Here is a 20,337-nt window from a genome sequence, read left to right on the forward strand (position 1 = left end):
CACTGAGATGTTTGAGACACCTCAGTCGTGTGCTTGCAGATCCACGTATCCTCGTGTGCTGCCCCTGTCTCCTGAATTTGACAAAGTAGAGGAGACAAGAACATAGGTTTTGGAATTATGGAGACCTGGGTTCAATTTTGGGGTCTTCACTGTGTGATATGAGGTGGAGGCATTGCTTGTTTTTCCTCTATCTTATTATTTTATCGTATTTTATTTTTTGAGACAGTCTCACTCTTGTCGCCCAGGCTGGAGTGCAGTGGCACGATCTCGGCTCACTGCAACCTCTGCCTCCCGGGTTCAAGCGATTTTCCTGCCTCAGCCTCCCGAGTATTACAGGGATTACAGGTGAGCACCACGACACCCAGCTAATTTGTTTAGTTTAAGTAGAGACAGGGTTTTGCCATGTTGGCCAGGCTGGTCTTGAACTCCTAACCTCAAGTGATCTGCCCACCTTGGCCTCCCAAAGTGCTGAAATTCCAGGCTCGAGCCACCATACCCAGCCTGTTTTTCCTTTATTTTATTTTTAGTTTTTGGGAATTTTGTTTGTTTTGTTTTGTTTCTCCTTTATTATAGATTAGGATGCATAAAGTCCAGAGTCTTAAATACACAGCTTGATGAATTTTTACCCAGACATGCCCCTATGTAACTTACCCAGGTCAAGATCAAGATTTAAAACACTCCTGCCTAGGAGACACCCTCATGGCCATTCCTTGTTAGTGTCTACCCCACATAACTATTATTCTGACTCTTGCCACCTTCAATTCCTTTTGCCTGTTCTTGAACTTCTGGGGGTAGGTAAATTATTAAACCTTTCTGAGCCTCGGTTTATTTTTTAAAGTGATAGTACTTGTGCTATAGGGTTGAATTAGGAGAATCAACTGAGACAACACATGTAAAATCATTCGAGAAATACTTGTAAAACCTTTAATGCTTAATAAGGTAAAGCTGTTTGTTTATGGATGGCCATTGTTGACCTCAAAGTCTTTGCCTGTGTCTCACCCAGACAAAGCAGGCATTTCCCCAGTGCTCACAATAATTCATGTTCCTGTGCTCTCCATTTCCTTCCATGTCCTGTGACTCCCTGAATGTACTTCAGAGACTGTTCCATCAGTGGCTTTCAGGATTTTTTTTTTTTTTTTTAACTGAAACCAGTTCTTCTTGCTTAATAAGGCAGAGGAAATGGGCAGGAAAGCAGAGTTCTGCTGCCTTTGCCTCTTTTTCAAAGAGGGTCTGTTTGCTCTATTAGCAAAATCAACAGAGGCATTGCTGGACAGCGGGCTGCGCTGGACCAACTCCCCTGGGCTGGGGGGGTCCCTGGATGCTGGGTTTGCTGAGGGCCAGGAGTGGGTCACTGTGTGCTTTCAAAAGCAGCAGGAGGAGCCAGTTTCCCTAGCTCCTTCTCAAAAAACCCAACCAAAATATCTACCCCTGTGATTGGCTAAAATTATCCAATTATAACTTAATTCCCTTAGGTGGAGGGTAGATGGGTGCATAATAGCCTGAGTGTGAGTGTGGGGGTTACATTTTTGGAGGGAATAATTTTGCATGTAGGATTCTATTTGACCTTAGTCTGAATGACGAATAGTGTAGCCTTTCCTTAAGGTAGGTCTTCATGGAGGAGAAGGGAGAACTGTGCAGTGGGTAGGTGGCAGTGAAGATGCAGGAGGCTGGGACAGGTTAGACGGTGAATGCTCCAAATTTGTGATGTGGTCTAGGGCTAGGTCTGCCTACAGCCACATCATGTGCACTTACAGATGCCTCCTTTATGTCAAGTGCTGCATCAGAATAGAGGTGAAAAGTTACAGTCCTGCCCTTCAGGAGCTCTAGGTCAGAGCAAGAATCAAACAGGCAGTTGTAATACAGGCTATCGCATACTATACTGAGAAGACCATGGCCACAAAATCAGATTGGGGGCATGGAGTTGTCACAGTCCCAGAGGTGGTCATTTGTGTTGAGATCTGAAAGATAAATAGAAGTTAGCCCTCAGGCTTGTAAAACCTGTGACTCATATCACCATATCCTTGGGACTCTTACCAGGAAATACATTTCCAAGGATAACTTCTGCTCACTCCACAAATGAGGTTTGGCTTTTACTGAACTACTTAACACTTTTGCTAGCGGCAAAGCTGGGTTTTTTAATTTTTCTTTTTCCCGCAGTCTTGCAACCCTTCTACCCCATGCAATGTAATCTTGAATACGCGGATCTTCTGGCTCTGCAAAAGATTATCATTGCCTTCTGGGTGAGTGAAAGAGGCTGGATGGGAAGATTTATTTATCAACCGAAGACTTTATTAGTAAGAGTTTATGAGTAAGAGAGTAACCTCTTTACAGAGCCAGAAGAGAGAGATGTTTGTTATGGAAGAGATACCCACTTGGCATCCCTCACATGGCCAGTCATGGTGTATGGGGCCAGCATGCCAAATTGCTCCAGTTACCATGGGACCCAGACTTAGACCGGAAATCATGGTAGGATGGGAAGGAGTCCAAAATACACATGGCTGGTGTATAGGCTACAGTTAGAAAAGAGAATAAGAGAACAGTGTATCTATTTTCCTGAAGGAGTATTGTAACCTCAGATGGGGTTGTTTTTCCACAACTCCTTACTCCTTGCATTTTATGGTCCTGATTTTTCAAGCTTTAATTTTTTCCATGTTAAGCAATACTTACGTGAGTTGAAGTGACCCTTTTATATGTTTGTGGTAAACACTTTTTAGGCTTGTCGTGTATGCTTTTTAAAATGCCTCCAAACTGAAAAGGAGCCAAAGTCCCTTCAATCAGGAGGACTTTATTCTTCAACACCTGGAAGGAATATCTTTTTGGTTTTGCCACAGCTGTGTCTTTCCTGCAAGCGGCCCATTCGAAACCCAGCACTCCCTCGTTTTATGGGATGTGCTGGTGGAACATAGGAGGGGGTCCACTGGAAGGCTAGATTTCTTGGAAGTCTCTGCTGCCAAGCTCAGCAACTGAAATTTCTCATTCATAAAGAAGCACATTTGCATCCTGCCCATGAAGTTGTTAAATGAAACTGGAAAATCAGGAAGGGGATCTTACTTGTACTTTTGCAGATGTAGCTCTGGAAAAGTTCCGAAGGGATCTAACTGCATGCACACAGCTTGGGAACAGTTCCAGGCCTCCAGGGGAACATTTAACAGGTCGCTATTGATAGCATTTTCCATGAACCACCCGAACATATTTCTTGGGAGTATTCGAAACTGTTGATGAAATGACAGTTATAGCATGGGGTTTGCACCCCTATGCCTCATTGACAACTATCTTTCTCTGCTGGATTGGGTATAATTTATCAATTGAATTTATTTCATACGTTTACTCCCTTTACCCCACACTATGATGTTATAACCATGGCCAGTTTAGGAATGAGAGGTGATGACAATAATCCCTAATATAGGTACAGTTTCTGATGCTTTTTACAAAGAACTTTCACATTCTTTCTCATTTGATCTCAAAGCTATTATAGCTACCATTTCTTGTGTCTTTCTATATATTAGGCGCCTTGCTAAACGCTTTAGAAACTTTACCTTATTTAATTCTTAAAATAACCCTGTGAAACAATACTCTGATTTGTTCCCATTTTACAGAGGACGAAACTGAGGGTCAGAGAGATTGGGCCTCTTGACCCAAATCCTAATCTTGGATCTAGGGTAGACTAGGGATTTGAACCTAGATCTACCCAACTCAAAGCCCAAAATCCCAGGCAGTGGTGGCTCCTAGTCTCCCTGTGTTAGAGGCAGGGGCCTTGGTTTTACCTATAGCAGAAAATGAAGTGCAGAAGGGTTTACCTGGGGTTCCATGGCCAAAGAGTGATCCAGCAGGGACCGGAAGTCAGGAATCCTGTGAGATCAGTGCTTTGTCATTACCCAAGACCTGTTTATCTAAGCAGTATTCCCCGAGTGAAGTCCCTGGCACTTCCCAGCCAGCAACCACTTGGTCCGAAATAGCCAGTCCTGGACTCATACTTGGGCACAGAGATGGGAAGGAGTTCTGGGAATCCAGTGCATCATTCTCATTTCCTAAGTAATTTATAGCTAAAAAACCACAAAGTTGCTTCTAAGTACACTTCGGTTTACCATTTCTGTGTCAGGACTCTTTGCAGGCTACAGACACAGTTCAACCATTTGAAGCAGAGGAAATTTACTGGCTTGTTTAAAAGTCCCAGAGTAGGGTTGGCTTCAGGTACACTTTGACTCAGAGGTTCACTGGTACCTTTGGGACCCTGTTTCTTTTGCTTACTCTTCCTTCTGGATTCTGCTTCTGGGTGGGCTCCATTACCTGGCAGCCTTTCTCCTGTGGTTATAAAGTGGCTGCAGCAGCCTCAGGTTTGAAGCTGAGTAGGAAAGGGGACCAGTTGGCTTCTTCTGATAGCTCAAAGATTCTGGACTTCAGTCTTATTGTCTCTGATGGGCCTGGCCTAGGTCATGTGCCCCATCATTGAACCAGTCCTTGTAGTCCATCGCCACATGCTCCACCCCATGCTGAGAGGGAAGGTTGGGAGCCCTCATGGCCTGAGAACCGTAGGTGGGCTGTGGATAGAAGAGGAAGATTGGATGCTGTGGAGACAAGATGCTGGGTGATCTGGACAGGGCGGGTGGAGTGGGAAGTGGGAAAGGAGATGGATCTGGAAGGAAAAGTGGAATGGAAAAATCAGTCTTCTAGAGAAACACATCTTCACATTAAGTAGGGCAAGGGTAACTTCTGTATTTGAAGAGTTTCAACAGACCATTAATGAGAGTATCTTTTGGTTGCTGCTGTTAGAACAATTATTTGTTATATTCACTGACTTCAGTGTTTATTTGTTCTAATGAAACCTTTCCTCTCTGAAAGAGAAGCACTTCTTTAGAGTGTGTCTTAAATATTCAGATTACAGGTTTGAAGGAGAGAGCCATTTAGGTGCTGAATAGCTTGCAGGCTGGGTTTATTGCTGTCTTAATGGGATCTTAAATTGTGCCAGTTGAATTAAAATGTTAATTCTCTTCTAGTCTATCTCTGATCCAGTGCTACCTTGACATACTTGAAGTTTTAGTTAGACTGTTTGGTCTAAACTGAGTGTTGACAATTATTATTGAAAAGTTCATCTTAAAGATTTTTGCTTGTAATAAGCTGCAGATGCAAATAGAAGGTGTGACCATATGAGAGGCCACGTGTTTTCAGGATTCTGGATGGCTAAGTGGCCAATTTGCTTTCCAATTCAGAACTAAACCAGACAAGGAGGGGTGTTATAAAATGTTTCTTTTGAAGTACCTACAGCTAACTAGATCCAGATAGAGTGAATGTTGAGAGCCAGTAAGGGTTCCTTGAATGCCTGCCCTGTGGCCTGCATCTCTAGAGGCATCATGGAGAACAAAAAGGCGGTTTCTGCTCTGGAGGAATGAATGATCCTGTTGCAGTAAAAACAGAAACTGTTTATTCAGCACTTACTAGCTCAGGTACAGCGCTAAGAACTTTGCATACGTTGTCTCATTTAATCCTCATCACACCAGTAGAAGGGCAGATACTATTCTCCTCAATTTTCAGAGGAAGCAGCTGAGGCTTGGAGAGGTTAAGCAGCCTGCCTCCAGTCCCCAAGCAAATGAGCATCAAAGCCAGCCTCACACCAGGCTCTCTCCAGCTGCAAAGCCTGAATCCCTCACTCTGATGCTGTGGATAGAGACTGTCATTGCAGGATTTCTCGCAGTCAAAAAAGCAAGTACTCCCTCGATAACAGATTTCATCACTCTTGAAACTGGAAGCCTGGGAAGAAGGAAGATTGCCTGAATGCTGAGGCCAGTGTCTTTCCAGAAAGGGGGATACTGAGTGGGCCTCCTTCCAACCTGTCTGACTCACGTGGTCTCTCCATCTGTCTGACTTTGACTGCCAATCCAGCCTGTCTGCAGTCTGGACAGCAGGACCAGTCCTAGCACAAACCAAATCTTTATTCTGGAGTTGGACAGAGTCAGAATTGCTTAGGGCTGATGAGGCCACCTTAATCTCAATATTTTCACACGCTGTGCTAGATGACACATTTCAGAGCGCAGGCAGAATGAGGGTTGGCAATGTGAAACAGCCAGCGAGGAGCTGGGTCTGGGAGTGAGACAGCAGACAGAGTGCATTCTAACCATGTACGCGCGGCTGCCGGGGGCTTGTTTAAACCAGATTCTGCCAAGGTCATAGAAGCAGAAAACATGATCCAGAACTCCTCCTCCCAGGCAGGATAATTTGGTTTCTAAAGTTTTTTCTCTATAGTTTCTTTTGGGAGAAATATATCTGGGAGAGGGGGAAGAGTGGAAATAAGGGAATTTTCTTTCAAATCCTTAGGAACATACATATAGAGTCCCATGTATAGGACGATGCTATAGAGTTGACAGTTTACCCCCAAGGAAGGAGTATGTAATCCTGGGCTGAGGATGACTTTTTCCAGCAAGGTCCCTGACTCCTGTCACTTTTGGGGTTGCTTTCCTTCAAAAGCTAATTGAGAGTGGAAAGGCACCGGGGCGAGTGAAGATAACCAAATGTGCCTGAGGCCTGGGAGTGAGAGCCTGCTACTGGGCCCCTGCTACTGGGCCCTCAAGTGGCTAGGGGTGTGAATTCCTAGGGTGGGACACAGAGGATCATCTTCTTTGATGTTTATATCAAAAGTAGGATTGCAATGTCCCTCTTTATCCCTAGTAATCATTGCTGTGAAGTCTACTTTATCTGATATTAGAGTCACTCCAGCTTTCTTTTGATACGTTTGCATAATGTTTTTCCATACATTTAATTTTAACTAGCCTCTATTGTATTCCAAGTGAGTTTCTTGTATGCAGCAAATAGTCACATTTTGTTGTTTATCTATTCTCATAATCCATTATCTCCTAACTGGTATGTTTTCTATTATTTTATTTTATTTTTGAGACGGAGTCTTTCTTTGTCGCCCAGGCTATAGTGTAGTGGTGCAATCTCGGCTCACTGCAACCTCCACCTCCTGGATTTAAGTGATTCTCCTGTCTCAGCCTCCCAGGTGGCTAGGATTACGGGAACCCACCACCATGCCCAAATACAAAATAATTTTTGCATTTTTAGTAGAGACAGGATTTCACCATGTTGCCCAGGCTGATCTTGAACTCCTGACCTCAAATGCTCTGCCTGCCTCAGCCTCCCAAAGTGCTGGGATTATAGGCGTGAGACAATGCACCCAGCCCTAACTGGTATGTTTAAAACATTTACATTTAGCCTAATTCTTTATATATTTGGATCTAGGTTCTATTATTTTATTATTTGTTTCTGTTTGTTCTGTTTTTTGCTCCTTTTTTTCCCCTTTCCTGCCTTTAGATTATTTAAACTTTTTTTTTTCTTTTTTTTTTTTTTGAGACAGGGTCTCACTCTGATGCCCAGGCTGGAGAATGCAATAGTGTGATCTCGGCTCACTGCAACCTCCGCCTCCCAGATTCAAGTGATTCTTGTAGATCAGCCACCCAGGTAGCTGGGACTACAGACACGTGCCCCCACACCTAACTAATTTTTGTATTAGTATTTTTAGTAGAGATGGAGTCTCACCATGTTGGGCAGGCTGGTCTTGAACTCTTGGCTCCAGTGATCCACCTGCCTTGGCTTCTCAAAGTGTTGGGATTACAAGTGTGAGCCACTGTACCTGGCCAGAACATTTTTTAGTATTCTGTTTTAATGTATCTATTATGGGTTTTGACTATATCTCTGTGGTTTTTTTGGTGGGTGGTCTAAGGATTAAAAACTACAAACTTAAGTTTCCATTGTCAACTTAAAATTGGTATTTTCCTAGACGTTTAAGTGGAATGTATAGAAAGCTCACCACTATCCCTTTACCCTTTGTATAAAATATTTTCCTAGATGTTTAAGTGGAATGTATAGAAAGCTCACCACTATCCCTTTGCCCTTTGTATAAAATCTAACATTGTAGGAGACTGTGCTAGCCTGTCAGAGTACAGAGAGAAGAGAAAGACCTGGAAGGAATTAAGAGTTGAATTAAGAAAGAATTAAGGTTTTACCTCATTCTTTCATTTAGTAAACATTTATCCAGCTTTTTTATTTGAGACTGTCTCGCTGTGTCACCCAGGCTGGAGTGCAGTAGTACAATCTCAGCTTACTGCAACCTCCACCTCCTGGATTCAAGTGACTCTCCTGCCTCAGCCTTCCAAGTAGCTGGGATTATGGGTGTGTGCCACCACGCCTGGCTAATTTTTGCATTTTTAGTAGAGATGAGGTTTGGCTGTTTTGGCCAGGCTGGTCTCAAACTCCTGGCCACAAGTGATCTGTCTGCCTCAACCTCCCAAAGTGCTGGGATTACAGGCATAAGTCACTGCACCTGGCCTATCCAGCATTTGACCAGGCAGCAGAATCCTCTCTCTCCTGGGCTGGCTAATCTATAGATCAATACAGTAGTAAGAGTAGCAATAGTAATAGCTGACTTCATTAAGCATTTACTATGTGCCATGCACTGTTCTAGGTTCTTACAGGCAGTATATTGCCATTTCAACAATGCTATGATGTTGGTGCTATGATTATCTGCACCTTAGAAGTGAGGAAACTAGGGAACAGAGAGCTTAACTTGCCTAAGGTCACATAGCCAGCAAATGGCAGAACTGTGGACCCACTGATTTTCAATCCTGCATTATCACAGGACCTCCATGGGGAAATAACACATACTGGAAGGTATAGTACTGGTTCTGTCTTGGAGAGCATTTATTCTCCACCACATTCAGACCTTCCTCTGATAGTAGCCACTGATGGACCACTTAAGAGGCTCTTATTTTTCCTATCCTCCTGTAAATATTCATAGGATATCTTCTTTGTGCCAGGGATTATGCACATAATACCAGAGCTCTGAGAACTTTGACTTTGAATCTGAAGTTAAAACTGGAAAGAGTCCAGGTATGGTGGCTCTTACCTGTAATCCCAACATTTTGAGGGGGCCGAGGCAAGAGGATTGCTTGAAGCCAGGAGTTTGAGACCAGCCCAGGCTACATCAACAACAAAAAAGGACAAACCAGAACAAGAACTGGAAAGCACTCTGTGACCGAATCAGTGCACTTTTCAGATGTGGACTTTGAGGTGGAGGGAGGTGATGCAGCCTGCCACAGGCACTCCAGTAGAGGCTGAGCCTGCCTGGACGTAGGCCCCTGACTCCTGCTTTGGTGTCTTTGTGCCTCTTTGTGCTGTCTTGGCAGAAGGGTAGGGGAAGCTAAAGAGTAGCAGAGCTGGAAATTCTGATCTGTAACTGAACAGGGACAGCCAGCGGTCCCCACAGAGGAGCCCCTACTTGCATGCCAAGCCTCAGAAGGCTTTGGCAGCTGGGCTGTGCTATTTAATAACCTCCTGGAGGCTGATCCAGTGGTCTGGCAGCATTACTGACCAATGCTGAGGTTTATTTGTAGGCTTGGGTTTTGCATTTCCTGAAGAGGCAGGAGTAGACCCTAGGAAGAACTGTTGGAAAGGTAGCTCAGTCTAACTGGCACCTGTTTTTTAACAGCATGACTTATTGTGGGAATGACAAGTAGATATCACCTCATGGACCAAGTCTGATCAGTCATCACTGTCTGGAGCACTGTGGTGAATTCAGGCTCAGAAGAAAGAATTCAGAAATCCATTGATGATGCCTATCATGGGCCCAGGAATAGGGGCTGGAAACTTGTCTGGCAGTTATTTACCACTAGTGTGAGGGTTAAAGTAAGCCTGGGATTTTAATTGTAGCACAATAACATCTGTCCTCATGGGACTGTTGTGCGGACTAAATAAGAATTTATGTAAAGTAGCTGGGCATGGTGGTTCATGACTAATCCTGGCACTTTGGGAGGCTGAGGCAGGTGGATCACTTGAGGTCAGGAGTTCGAGACCAGCCTGGCCAACATGATAAAACCCTGTCTCTACTAAAAATACAAAAATTAACCAGGTGTGGTGGTGGACACCTATAATCCCAGCTACTTGGGAGGCTGAGGCAGCATTGTTTGAACCCAGGAGGCAGAGGATGCAGTGAACCAAGATCATACCATGGCACTCCAGCCTGGGCAACAGAGTGAGACTCCATCTCAAAAAAAAAAAAAAAAAAAAAGGAATTTACGATGATGTAAAGTGCTCATTAGCTTGTAGTCATTTGTTTTGCTTTGTGTTGGTAAGGGCTGTTCAGAAGAAAGAAAGTTCGGTTTATTCATTCAAATATTTGAGTGCCCTCCATACACCTGGTACTAATTTGGCCCTGGAGAAAGATTGTGCATGCTATACTAGGTCACTCTTCTCGTGGAGATTGTTCTACGTGGAAGACATAGACAATAATTAGTAAATAAACAAGCAGGATGAATTCACATAGTGATAATGGTATTGAAGAACAACAAAAATTAGGCTAATACGAGAGAGGACTATGCAGGGGGAGGAAGCCCCTGTGACAGGGTGACATTTGAACAGAGGAGCCAATAGTGCAAAGATCTTGGAAAGGGAAGAACAAATGTGAAAGACTCCAGGAGAAACAGCCTTAAAGCATAGTGAGCTTACAGAAGGTAGGCCAGAGATACCATGCCTTAGTTGCTAAATGCTTTTAAAGCTTTTGTTATAAAAATTTAAAAACATTTAAAAAGTATACAGGCTTGTGTAATAACCTCTGTATATCCATCACATAGATTGAGCTGTTAACTCCGTTTTGACGCTTGCTATCTGCGCCTCCCTTTTTTGGCTGTACTTGGTTAAAGCAAATCCCAGACATCATGACATTTTATCCCTAAATACTTCAGTATGTATCCTTTAAAAAATAAGCATTTGCGGCCAGGCGCACCTGTAATTTGCTGGAATTACAGGTGACTCACGCCTGTAATTCCAGCACTTTGGGAGGCTGAGGCAGGCGGATCACTTGAGGTCAGGAGTTCGAGACCAGCCTGGCCAACATGGTGAAACCCCGTCTCTACTAAAAACACAAAAATTAGCCGGGTGTGGTGGCAGGCACTTGAAATCCCAGCTACTCAGGGAGCTAAGGTACAAGAATTGCTTGAACCCGGGAGGGAGAGGTTGCAGTGAGCTGACATCGTGCCACTGTACTCCAGCCTGGGCGACAGAGTGAGATTCAGTCTCATAAATAAATACATACATACATACATACATACATACATAAGCAAGTAAGCATTTGTTCCCATCTAGGCAACATGGCGAAACCCCATCTCTACAAAAAAAATACAAAAATTGGCTGGGTGGGGTGGTACGCATCTCTGGTCCCAGCTACTGGGAGGGTGGGGGGCTGAAGTTGGAGGATCACTTGAGCCCAGGAGGCAGAGGTTGCTGTGAGCCAAGATTGCACCACTGCATTCCAGCCTGGGTGACAGAGAGAAAAAAGCGTTCCCTTACAACCTAATGTAGTTTCTTGCGTTTAATTCTCACAATGCCATTGTCATGATTAATAATTTCTTCTTTTTCTTTTATTTATTTATTTATTTATTTAATTGAGATGGAGTCTCTCTGTGTCACCTAGGCTGGAGTGCAGTGGTGCAATCTCAGCTCACTGCAACTTCTGCCACCCAGGTTCAAGTGATTGTCCTGCCTCAGCCTACCGAGTAGCTGGGATTATAGGTGCCTGCTACCATGCCTAGCTAATTTTGTACTTTTAGTAGAGACAGGGTTTCTCCATGTTGGCCAGGCTGGTCTTGAACTCCTGATCTCAGGTGATCTGCCCACCTCAGCCTCCCAAAGTGGTGGGATAACAGGTGTGAGCCACCATGCCTGGCCAGTAAAACACCTTTAAATGGCGCAAAGTAAAATTTGTGGAAGATTTTGGTGCACATTGGCTGAAAGAAAGATACAAATGGTGTTGGGGAAGATTGGCAAGCTTGAATGTGCTGCTTGCTAACCAGACGTAAGGCATTCTCAGTAGTGAGCTGAGCTTTTCCAGGGGACATAAAGTTAGTCTGGTATGTTCTAGAGAGTTCCACAGACCTCTAATGTGGACACACATTAGAGTCCTGCCTGTGGGGTAAGTCTTCAGTGAAGGTTAGGCAAGAGAATTCAAGAGGCAGCCAGCCCACCCTGGCACCTTGGGCTTCCAAGCTCTACTTTGCTTTGGAGAAGAGATTCTGCCGTGGTGAGGTATGTCCATCCAAGTGACTTTTGTCATAAATCTCTGTACACCGGTGGAGGCACTGAAATGGTCCACAGCTGAAATGGCCTTTTCAGCTCGGAGATCATCCAGGGATAAGGTTTTAATCATCAACCAGACTGCTTCGGCCACTGAGTACATTTTTAGGACCCTGCCTTCTGACTTTGATTCCCCAGGAAATACAAAGTATTCAAATGTTAGCCCAAGGGTAGCATCCTTAAGAAATAAAATCTGCTCTTTTCTCAGAAACCTGAGTGCCTTCCAAAGCCAGAACTAAAATTATATTTGGGTCATCTGTGCACATATTTGGGGGAGACATAAATCGTATGCAGCTCTGTTAGAGATCTCAGGGAGTGAGCTGTGTGTTAAGACTAAAATAAAATTAAGTAACGTGTGCTAAGGGATTAGTATGTTCCAAGTACTGAACTAAATGCTTTATACTCACTAGCTCATTTTAATACACCTGCTCTCTAAAAAGTGGCCAGGCATGGTGGTCATGCCTGTAATCCCAGTACTTTGGAAGGCTGAGGTGGGTGAATCACCTGAGGTCAGGAGTTCGAGGCCAGCCTGGCCGACATGGTGAAACCCCATCTCTATTAAAAATACAAAAATTAGCTGGGCGTGGTGGTGCATGCCTGTAGTCCAACCTACTTAGGAGGCTGAGGCAGGAGAATCGCTTGAACCCAGGAGGCAGAGGTTGCAGTGAGCAGAGATCGTGCCACTGAACTCTAGCCTGGGTGACAGAGCAAGACTTCATATAAAATAAGATAAATATAAAATAGTTGTGGTATCTCATTGTCCAGGTGATAAGAGACAGGCTGGGAGGGGTTAAATAACTTACCACACATTGTGAAGAGTGACAGTGGGAAGCTCACACTCAGGTCTGGCCGACTCCACAGTCCGCCTTGATAATGACTTCAGAGGTGACAGACAGCACTGCATGTACTTGGTGTATGTTGGCTGTTCCCTTTTTGTCCCAAACCTGTCCTTGACTTGGAGCTATCTCACACCTAGGTTTCTCCTTCACTGCTGCCTAGATACTGGCCAGCACAGGCATCAGCTGGTCCTGATGGGACCTGCCCCTTTATGATAAAGCCAAAAGAGGCCCCGCTAAGCTTTGGGGTCTCTTCTGACTTTATCATAAAGGGGCAGGTCTCTGTGACCTTCTTCACCTGGCTGTATAGTGACCACCTGAAGTCGGTGGGGTTGTGGGGAAGAAGTCCTGAGCCAAGGCTTCTTGTGTGTCAGATCCAGGAAGCATTTTCTTTCATTTCATTGCCTTGCCCTGGGTCATCTGTTCTAGAGTTCGAGGTGGTGTCTACTCCAGTGCTGTCCCTGTTACTCTGTAGGGCTGACCAGATGTTATCCCCCAGTTCCAGGGGCCTAGGCCATCCTCCTTGCTAAGACAGTGCCAGTCTCTGGCTCCAGGATTTCAGGCTGGAAAGAGGTGCTTTTGACATTACAGCTGACTCAGGGTAATAACTGGGCAGTTCCTTTGAAAGGCATGCAAGCTTCCTTCCTTAGCCCTGAGATGACACTTCTTGGTATTTCTCTATCAAAACATCTTGTTTCTCCAAACAGTGGGGTTTATAGATTACTTGGACTAGTGGTTAAGCTGCCCAAGGGTGACCGGAGAGCAGCAGCATGCTGGATCCTTATCACATTGTGGGTCACCTCCTGACTCAGAACATTGAGTTCTGACTCCCCAGCTGGCATTAAATGGAAAATAATCCCCTGGACTCTTGGACTGTGTACTTACCGGCTGATTCACAGTCCTGTAAAACCACCTTCTTTCAACTGCCTAGAAATCTAAGTTGGAATTTTGATTATGACATCATTGTATATTTAATAGCTGAGACTCAGGTCTGTCCTGGCCCTGCCACGAGCCAACTGAGTGTGCTTAGACCGGTCCCTTGGTCCCTCAGACCCCATGCTTCCTCCTTGGGAAAGTGTTGGGGATGACTTTTCTAGATGATCTCTGGGTTGCCTTTAAAATAAGTCATTCCTTGGGATCATGTCTTTTGCAGTAACATGGGTGGAGCTGGAGGCCATTATCCTAACTGAACTAACTCAGAAGCAGAAAATCACGTATCACATGTTCTCACTCAAAAATGGGAGCTAAACAATGGGTATGCATGGACATAAAGATGGGAAAAATAGACACTGGGAACTACAAAAAGCGGAGCCAGGCACGGTGACTCATGCCTATAAATCCTAGCGCTTTGGGAGTCTGAGGCGGATGGATCACCTGAGGTCAGGAGTTTGAGACCAGCCTAGCCAACGTGGCGAAACCTTGTCTCTACTAAAAATACAAAAAAATTAGCTGGGCATGGTGGCACATGCCTGAAGTCCTAGCTACTTGGGAGGCCGAGGCAGGAGAATTACTTGAACCCAGGAGCTGGAGGTTGCAGTGAGCCAAGATTGCGCCACTGCACTCCACCCAGCCTGGGTGACAGAGCCGAGACTATGTCTCAAAAAAAAAGGTGGGCAAGGGGGTCGTGGGGAGGGCAGGAGTTGGGGTGGGGTTGAAAAGTTACCTGTTAGGTAAAGTGTTCACTATTCGAATGACAGGTATGCTAGAAGCCCAGTCCCCACATTATGTGTGTAATACCCATGTAACGAACATGCACATGTATCCCCAAATCTGAAATAAATTTTTTTTAAAAGCCATTCCTTTTTTTTATTTTATTTTTATGTGAGACAGGGTTTTGCTCTGTTGACTTGGCTGGAATGTGGCGACAACATCTTGGTGCACTGCAACCTCGGCCTCTCGGGCTCAAGTGATCCTCCCACCTCATCCTCTCGAGTAGCTGGGACTACAGGCACCTAATTTTTGTGTTTTTTTTGTACAGATGGAGTCTTGTCATGTGACCCAGGCTGGTCTCGAACTCCTATACTCAAGCGATCCTCCTGCCTCAGCCTCCCAGACTGCTGGGATTATAGGTGTAAGCCACCATGCCTGGCCCATTGCTAATTTCATTGACCAAGGGTTTCTCTTACTATGATTGCACTCCCATTGCCAGTGCCCCCTTGTTGAGCAGTCTGTGGGCCGAGCATAATCAAGGGAAAAATACAAGATGTGAGAGAGGCGACAAACCCCAGCTCCCTTGCTCAGGAAGATTAGAGTCTCCAGGGTAGAAAGCCTGTAAACAGTATACTAATGATTGTGATGAGGATCCGAACAGAGGGCAGTGGAATCAGAGGGCAAGATTGCCTAAGCCAGGCTCATCAGGCACATCTAGAATACAAACAGATGGCAAAGGTAACATGTTTAACTTGCCCAAGAGAGGCCGTGTCTTTATTAAACATCCAAAAACCTATGGCATGAAGTACCAGGGGTTCTTGCGTGTGTCTCTGGTTGGAATTGTTCTAGTTCTGTTGGTTTCGTAGTCAGTTACCTATGAGCGGAGCAGAATCAAACAGGCTTTGTGCCTCTCCCGCCCTGAGTACCTCAGGCACAGTAGTTTTGAAGCAGACACTGCTGGGGCCAGAGTGTTTCGTCCAGATCTTTCTGTTCTTTCCCATGTGCCTCCCCGGGCTTCCCCAGTGAGGTCATTAGTGTGTCCAGGGTAAGAACTGTATCACAAGCTTCCCACATATCTTCCGTGCTACTACTGTCTCGGGCACACACAGGTCCTTTGTATACCCTTAATGTAGTCAATTAGGACAGGCCCAGCCAAGCTTTATTTATTCTTGGAAACTCTGTGTGTGCAGTTGTTATTGTTGCGGTTTTTATCACATTCAAGTACACACTGTATTTTTTTTAAAAAAAACCATATTCTGGGGCTCGTAGATTATCTTAATGCTGGGCTTCAGCAGCACCAGTGGCAACAGTAACTTGGCCTTGCTATTTCCACTGCTCAGCCTGGTAGTTGATGATGAAATATTTGCGGCAAACACATGTTTGCCACTCAGTCACTGACAAGCCTGTGGGTTTTGGGGTAGCAAAAGAGCAGAGTGCAGGAGACGATCCAGTGAGTATCTCTTACCTCCCAGAGGAGCAGAAGGCTCAGCCCATCCACTCTGATTATAGTCAGAGCTGGGCTGGACCTGAAGTTGAGTTTAAAATGAAATCATTGCTGAAAGGCAAGTGCCGACCTACTGTGAGGAGTTCCTGTGTATCCAGAGGGCCCTGGTTTGCTGGTGGTTGAAAGGGAGGATGAAAGGGAGCCGTTTGCGACTTTCGCAGTGTCCGTGTGATCAGTGCCACTCTGATGGCTAGAATCTGGGACTGACCACAAAACACAGGCTCACGTTGGGTGCCGTCAGTGAGGGCTGTCTCCCCTCCTCCTCGGCATTTTTAGCCTTGTTCTAGCAGCCCTGGCTACTTGATCCCAAAGTTAGTTCTTGTCATGTCAAGTGTTGGATGAAACAAAGCAACACATTTTTTCTTTTGTTCTTAACATTTTAACGGCAAATGTTTAATCAGCAGTTTGACGATGACTGGTTAGAAATTGCCACATAAGCTCGCCTTGAAGTAGTTATGCTAAGCTACCTCCACTGTGAAGGGTAGATGCCCGGCACCTGGCTGGCACAGGTGTTGGGAATTCTGTGTGTCAGAAGCACTGAGATCCTACCATGAAAGGCAGCCGGAAACCTGGAGGGTGGCTGCTCGTGTCATTTCTGATAGGAAAAGGGAAGTTGAATTTAAGGAGACCTGCGCATTTCAGAACTATACTTACCACGGTAAAGCCTCCGGGCCACGGCCAGCCAGAATGTGCCCTTCTCTCCCTGCCCATGTCTGCCCAGCGCCGAGGGTGAGCTATGATTGAGGCAGGGGAGGAGGGATGGAGGAGACAAGCACTGGATGCCAGGAGAGGAGAATGGGAACCCAGAACACATCCCTGGAATCAGTCTAATTGTTTCCATTCCTCCTCATGAATGATTGGGGCCTGTACTCCCCAAAGCTTTTTAGCTGACCGAATATAGCTCTCCTTTGTCTCAAGAGTCTCCCAAAGATGGGCTTCTAAACCTCAGAGAGCCAAGCCCCAGACCCTCAGAGCCCCAGGTCAGGATGGCCCCAGACACAGGTTATTTCAAATAGACTCATTTCTCCCCATCAGCTGAAACCAGTCAGCCTGAACTGGGTGTGTTTATTCAGTGAAACCCAGGAACCTCAGTGCCCTGGTTTTAATCAGGAGACTTGCTCTGTGGTAACTGGGGCTCCTCGACCAAGGGTCTGGTCCCAGTTAGTTTCCAAATGCCAGGCGAGCTTGTTTCCACAGACAGTATCTGCGCTCACGTGGCCTCATGCAAATGCACACTGTCCAGAAGGCAGGCTCGCGCGAGTGCAGGCCTCTTTTTAATATGGAATTTTGAGCTCTTCTGGTGAGGATTTTTAGTCTTTGTTTTTTGAAAGGAGGGTAAGATAATCTGCAGCGGCCTTTCTGGAGAAGTCATTTGGAGAGTTGGGCTGGAGCTTGGCAACATGGAAACCATTAGGGCCATCATGGGGGCTGACTGTGCCTTGTAAGTGTGGCATCACCCTCAGCCTCTCAGACAGGGTTAGCCTCATGGACACTCAGCCTGTGCTGTCACACGGGGTCCCCCACTCAGAAGGGCTCCACACTTGACTTGATGATCAGCTATCCCTGCCTTGAAATTCTTAATTTTTGAACAAGGAGCCTCCCATTTTCATTTTGATCTGGATGCTGAAAATTAGCCAGTCCTTCTAAGAGGATCCATACAGCAGCATCAGAAACCTGGGGGAGGTTGAGCTCTGCCACCCACCAGTCATGAGCCCTTGGTCTGAGGGGACACTGACCTCCTAACCTCAGTGTCCTTCTCTCAAAGGAGAGCCATGAGCACCTCTCCCTTGCAGCTGTGTGCAGAGAAGAAACGATCATGCCCCTGTGGCACCTAGCGCAGGTGTGTCACATGGTAGGTCCTTAAAACACACACATCTATTTGGCTTTTCTAGTCATTCCTTTCTTCATGCAACAAATACTGTTGAACATGGACTATGTGCCAAGTGCCGACTCAGCCTTGGAGTACAGATACCCTAGTAAGTAAAACAGACCCGGTCCCACCTTCATCGAGGTTGGAGTCTAATCTCAGACCCGCTTAGTGAACAGGTTGTAGAAGCCTCTTCTCTGTGTCAGCATATCTGGGAAGAAGCAGCCTCAAGTCTGGTGAGACCAGCTGCTCTGGAAGATCTCTAGGGCATGCGACATGGCCATCTATCCAGCCTTCCACATGGCCCTTGAGGGTTTGGGGATGCTGGAGATCAAGGAATTAAAGCCACATGCATGGGAGTATCTCAGGTAGTAGTTTCCCTCATTACTCTGTGACCAGCATCAGTCCCTCCCCTTTGCTGTTGTAAATTTTGAGACCTCAAGCCCCCTCGGTTTCCAGAGCATGTTTATCCATTCACCACATAACAGGCAGCACCCACACCCTAGCACCGTGTGGGAACTGGGTCGTGGCCTCCAACCTGCCCCACCTTGGAGGAGAACTCAGCCTTAACATCAGCAGTGCTGGGGGAAGTCCCTTGCTGAGGACCGTGAGGATGCCTTTTACATAAAAATCTATGATTTCTTATTACTCATTATAGGGGTGGTAAGAAATAGTAGTAAAAATAGCTGGACATAATGAGTGTGTGTTCATCATCAGGCACTGAGTGCTTCACACAGATCCACTTGTTTCTCCATAGAGTTGCAAAGTCCTGTCATAACCTCTATTTGACAGATGAAGAAACGGAGTCAGGTGCGCCCTCCCGGTGGCATCTCTCCCACTTTCGTGGCATGGCTGATATCACCGTCTACATGAAATGTGTGTTGTAACAACTCCACCTCTCAGGGCGTTTGAGATATTCTCCAGACATCCTCCTTGTCCGACGGTCTGGGTTACAATGACTGGGCTGTGTATGAGGCCAAAAGAGCCTCTGCATCTCCAGGGAGCCTGGGCCCCAAGGGGCAGGAGGTGGCACTCTCTGGGGGGCCTGATGGTGGTGCAGGTTGCTGCTGGGGTGCTGGCTTGCCTTCTCAGGCAGGTGGCTTGTAAGGAGCTACCATACACTTAAAAGAATGTGGTCAGACCACATCCTACCCGGGAGACAGCTGAGGTGCTCGGGAGCCGGCCCAATGGGACGCGCTGTCTGTCCGGGAGCCAGCCTTTCAGAGCCAGCGCCAGAAGCAGTTGGGGTGTCTGGTCATTCTGTTACTCCTCTTTCCACTGCTAGCTGCTCTCCAGCTGCTGACCTAATTCCAGGGAAGGTTCCAGAACCCCTTGAGCAAGAAAATGCACATGGGCTCCTGTATAAATTGTTCCACTGACAGTGAGCTATTGTTAACTCTTTCAGTTCCTGGACCATTTGTAAATCAAGAATACAGATTTAATTTTAGTGCATGTAGTTTCACTTGCTAAGAAATTGGGCCTTTTCTGTTCTTTCTTTTTTCTCTCTCTTTTAAGAACATGGTTTTAGAATCATTTAGGCCTGTGTTTCAGGCCCCAGCTCTGCCACTTGCTAGCTTTGTAACCTAACACAAGTTACCCCTTCTGAGGCGATTTCTCCTATAAAATGATTTTAGTAGCCCAGCATAGTGGCACGCGCCTGTAATCCCAGCACTTCGGAAGGCTGAGGTGAGAGGCTTGTCTGAGCCAGGAGGTCAAGGCTGCAGTGAGCCCTAATTGCACCCCTGCACTCCAACCTGGGTGACAGAGTGAGACCCTATCTCCAAAAAGAGAATAGTAGAACCTCATACACAGTATTGTTCAGAGGAGTGGGATTATTTTCTCTTAGACCAGCTGAGAGATGAAAGAACAAATGGGAACTCTGAGGACTGCAAACCAATCTGACCCTGAAAACAGTTTAGAGAATAACCTTTTTGATCCAGAAATAATAAGGTGCTGAATGCTCTCCTGGGCACAAAAGCCAGAAACTGGGTTCCAAAGCTGCGTATCCCTGTCAAGCCCTGTGGAATAGCCAGCAATGTGCTTTCATCTTGTTTATCCCTTATAATTCTCAAGGTGACCCCCACAGCAGTCACCACCCCAGGTTTATAGTGCAGAAAACTCGCCCAATTCGAGCCTGAATCTTCTTGCTGTAAGTCCAACATCACTTGCCTCGTAGAGACCCTCTGAAATGAATGGACAAGGTGTGTTTTCTTGGGATTCCAGTGTTTAACCAAAAAGGAACCATTTAGGGGTATCTGGAGATGCTGTGTCAGGTTGAAGATGCCTTTCCAGGCAGAACCACCTGCTGTTCCATTGACTGGCTGGCTGGCTGGCTGGCTTGCTTGCTTGCTTTTGTGTGTGTGTGT

General features: G+C 45.9%; 1 protein-coding gene across 1 annotated transcript in view; it reads left to right on the plus strand.

Moving 5' to 3' along the window:
• The window catches only part of ABTB2 (ankyrin repeat and BTB domain containing 2), a 209,183-nt gene that overhangs the window by 24,345 nt on the left and 164,501 nt on the right, over nucleotides 1-20,337 (plus strand). The window lies entirely within an intron of this gene.

This window comes from Theropithecus gelada, chromosome 14 (assembly GCF_003255815.1).
Source record: "Theropithecus gelada isolate Dixy chromosome 14, Tgel_1.0, whole genome shotgun sequence".
In the NCBI taxonomy this organism is placed as follows: domain Eukaryota; kingdom Metazoa; phylum Chordata; class Mammalia; order Primates; family Cercopithecidae; genus Theropithecus; species Theropithecus gelada.